We start from the raw sequence: 4,313 nt of genomic DNA, 5'->3' as shown, positions 1-4,313 counted from the left end.
ATTTGAAGACAGTGTGCGGATGTTTGTACCTTTTTCATTTTTGGGCACCGTACCCTCTCGTACGCACCTGTCGCCTGTAGGTGTGCAAAAGCCTTGCTTTTTAATAGCTAAAGCATAACATAATGCTTAAAACACCAAAAGGGGTTCCCGCCCCAAAATGGGTTAAAAGACTAACTTCTGTACAGATAAGATGGAGATAAGAGGTTTCTGCCCAACAGCAATGACATTGTACTCCACTACAAATAAGCAGGCACGATATAATCAGTATAGCATAATCAGAATGGGCCATATCGGCCATACAAATGCCATATCGATATGGGAACGGTCTCAAAATAATACAGATTATTGAATCAGTTTTCACCAGCAAAACATATAAAATGTAAAAATTCATCAATGAGTTCAATATAAATCAAAAGTTTCTAGTACCTCAAGTCTAGATTCTCTAGAACAAAAGCCAAATAAAATATGATGTCAAATCTTAAGTAAAAATAAACTTGTACATTTTTCTACAATTTCATTTGTATAAGTTGATATGTCATTCAGGTGTGAAAACAGACACTTGGAAAAGAGTATAGGCTATTTATTGATTTATTGAATACTTTATTAACAGGCTTTGGGCCAAGCCCCTTTAGGGTCTATAGATACTAGGCTAGTTTCCATTACAATATCGGAATCAGTCAGAATCGGTATCAGCAGATTAGACCCTGCAAATAAACGGAGATCGGATATCGGTCATAATTTCATAATCGTGCACCCCTACAAATCGGTGTTGATTTTGTCGACTCAAACGATGAGGAAGAAATGTTCGTAGACAACCTTTTATTCACAGACGAAAACTAAATGAAATAAGCCATGACGACAATTTTGTCAACAAATAAACTAGACTAAAATGTTATGTATAGGGACTAGTGGAGTCTGTGGAGATGAGATCCAGTATAGAACTAAAAGACCTGCTATTTTCAGCATGCAACCAAGTGTAAAATAAGCCATTATGCCACCATCAAGGCCCGCCAAAATGCATTTTTGTCAACAAAATCAACGCTTAGATTTAGTCGACTTTTCTTTACTAAAAACTAAAACATTTCAGATGACTTTTTCTCACACCACTGAACATGATTGAACACTGGTGGTGCTACACCTCTCAGAATGTGTGGCCAGACCGCCCTCTAGTGGTGAAGATGTGTCAGCACTACTTCTGGTTGGACACCAGGACCTTGTTTTAACCCATCTAGACCCGAGGCCGATTCTTAAAAAAATGGCTTCTAAATAGACAGTTTTCAGAAAAACCTCTGTATCTATGTCAGTGATTCTCAAACATTTCCAAGGCAAGGACCCCCAGAATTATCTGTATTTGGCAGAGGACCCCCATCTGACAATATGTTGTTCTGGGGACCCCACCGAAGCAAAGATTTTAGATAAAAACATTTTCACGATTTTTCAAAAATAGCAGATCTACAAGCTTGTAGAGCTACCCCTTTTAAACCTATTCATGTACATTGTACACCATGAATGAAATCCTTATCTAAGCAAATGGAAAAAACAACCAGATGTCTATATAATTTTACTTATATGACAAATATGAATTCAAAAAAATCAAATAAAAGTTAATAATAAAATATATCAATTGTGTGTTTTGATCAATACAGAAACAACACTTCCAGGAAAATGCACTGTTCATTTTTACACTTCCCCAATACAAGAACCTTTGTGTGAATACAAAATGATTGACACTTTAAAGTTTAAACCTTAAAATCATTTTCTAAGCCGGCATTTCAAAATTAAAACAAAATAACATGAGTACTCAAACCGTAGCCCACCGTTGCAGGCCTGATACTATAATGTCCAAAAAACTATATCGTCACTCCTTGTGAGTCAAACATACTTTTTGGACGGGATTTGTTTTTCCACCGTAAACATAAATAAAAATACTTTGTTACTCTACTGCGCCCTCTACCGATATTACCAAGAGAAAATATCACAGACAAGATTTTCCTTCCGGAGGAAAAACATCCCTTTCTGTCCTAAAAGTACATTTTATACACGTGGTGGGGGGCTCAGAGTCAGAGTGCGTCCACTAAAGCAGGGGTTCTCTACGTTTTTGGCTGGGGACCCCCGGAAATGCTTTGGCTGAGCTCACACCTTTCATGCAATTCTGTGCTCGTTGGATGCTCGTTGGATGCATGTTGTGTTGTGTCATGGCCGCCCAATGTATTTCCAATGGAGGTCACATGGTTTGACCCAACATTGTGTTGTGTGAGGGGGAGGGGCGCAGTCGTGCGCCCCTCCCCCTCACACAACACAATGTTGGGTCAAACCATGTGACCTCCATTGGAAATGCATTGGGCCGCTGAGCGGCCATGACACAACACCCAACGAGCACAGAGAATTGCATGAAAGGTGTGAGCTCAGCCTTTGGCCATGTCTCGCGACAACCGCCCCACCCCCTCCCCACCCCCAATACAAACTGACTGCAAAAATAACCTTAATAATAGAGAAAATATATCATAAATGAATACTGAAACCAGATATAATCATTAAGGACAGTTTATGCATATATGTGTACTATGTAAACTCTAACTTTCCATTTTTCCAGCCATTCAAAATAATTTGGCGACCCACAGGTTGAGAACTCCTGCACTAAGGGAAGTAGGCTTTATAATTACACAAGTATTTGTATTGATGGTGACTGAGTAGGTAAAACGTTTTTTATATTTACGCTACATACGAGAGGCTGGTCTGCATTTATGCGAGCATAGGTATTAGGAAGAGAACAGAGCTACACATGTAGGTGGTCTGCAGTGGTGGAAAAAGTACTCAATTGTTTTACTTAAGTAAAAGTACCAATACTGCAATTTAGAACTACGTCGTTACAAGTAAAAGTACGGAATTGAAAATGTACTTGAGTAAAAGTATAGTAGTGTCATGGCCGCCCCAATGCATTTCCAATGGAAGTCACATTTTGGACTACAAGCTGTTATATGGCTTTCGGCTGTGTTTCGACTGCGCCCCTCCCCCTCATACAACACAAATGTTGTGTCAAACCATGTGACTCCCATTGGAAATGCATTGGGGCGGCCATGACACTACACAACATTCATCCAACAAGCATACAGCAATGCAGTAAAGGTCTGAGTGAGGCCCTAAAGTACAAATTTTGGCTCCGAGATGTATAGTAGAAGTACAAGTACTGGAAATTAGAAATACTCAAGTAAAGTACAAATACCTCAAAATTGTACTTAAGTACAGTACTTAAGTAAAAGTACTTAGTTACTTTCCACCACTGGTGGTCTGTGAGCAATGGACTTAGCTGGGCAGAGTCTGTCAGAAGATGAGGAGCAGGTCCAACGTTGCCAGAGGAAGGTTAGAGCAGTGTTTCCCAACCTTTTTTGTAATACTTATTACTATATAAAACAGGAGTTGTAAAAACAAGAACAAAAATATTTTGCCACAATACAATGGTGAGCACTTTTGTACAAAAAAAAATCGTAAAACATATTTGATAAAAAGAAAAGAAAAGAAAATATGTGTTCTGTCTTAGTGTGAACCTTGAGCTTGTTTTCCTGAACAAAGAGTTTTTATCCTGGCTGAGACGCTGGACAAACTGACACGGAGCTCCTCATCAACTGCTCTCAGTCTCTCTCTGCGTTTGTTTTTTATGCAAGTCAGGCTTGAAAAGCTAAGCTCACACAGGTAGGTTGTGGAAAAGGGGAGCAGCACTGCCATTGCGCTGTCTGTGATGGCTGGATATTCTTTGCCAACAGCCAACCAAAACCTGTCCAGGCTTAGCTCCTTGAATTTCCTTTTCCATTCATAGTCCCCCTGTATGTCCAATAACTGCTCCTGATCCAGCATTGGGCTGTTCACGTTTGCCGCGTTCAATGGTTCACAGACCCAGTCAAAGTCTTCGGTGGAAACTGGGGGGAAATAAATTGCAAATTTGTCCTCGAGAGTTTCCAGATGCTCAGACATGACCCCACACAATTCACGATGGTTTTTGTATCCAGCGTTGCTGCAAGGAAACACGTCTAGCTTGCCCTTGCCCGCAGCCTGCCGCCAGATGGCGAGTTTGTTCCGAAATGTGTTCAGTTTTGCCGTGCTTGTAAGAATATTCTCATTTCGCCCTTGCATTTTCCTGTTCAGTTCATTCAGATGGATAAAAATGTCCGCCATGTATGCTAGTCTTGCACACCAGTACTCATTTGCAAACAGTTCGGCATATTTGGATTGCTCAGCGGACAGAAAGCACTTTAATTCCTCCCTCAGTTCATATACACGCAACAAAACTTTTCCTCTGGAAAGCCATCGAACTTCGG

The sequence above is a fragment of the Electrona antarctica genome (genome assembly GCF_951216825.1).
Source record: "Electrona antarctica genome assembly, chromosome: 17".
NCBI classification, from domain to species: domain Eukaryota; kingdom Metazoa; phylum Chordata; class Actinopteri; order Myctophiformes; family Myctophidae; genus Electrona; species Electrona antarctica.
Note: the sequence above shows the minus strand (reverse complement) of the source record.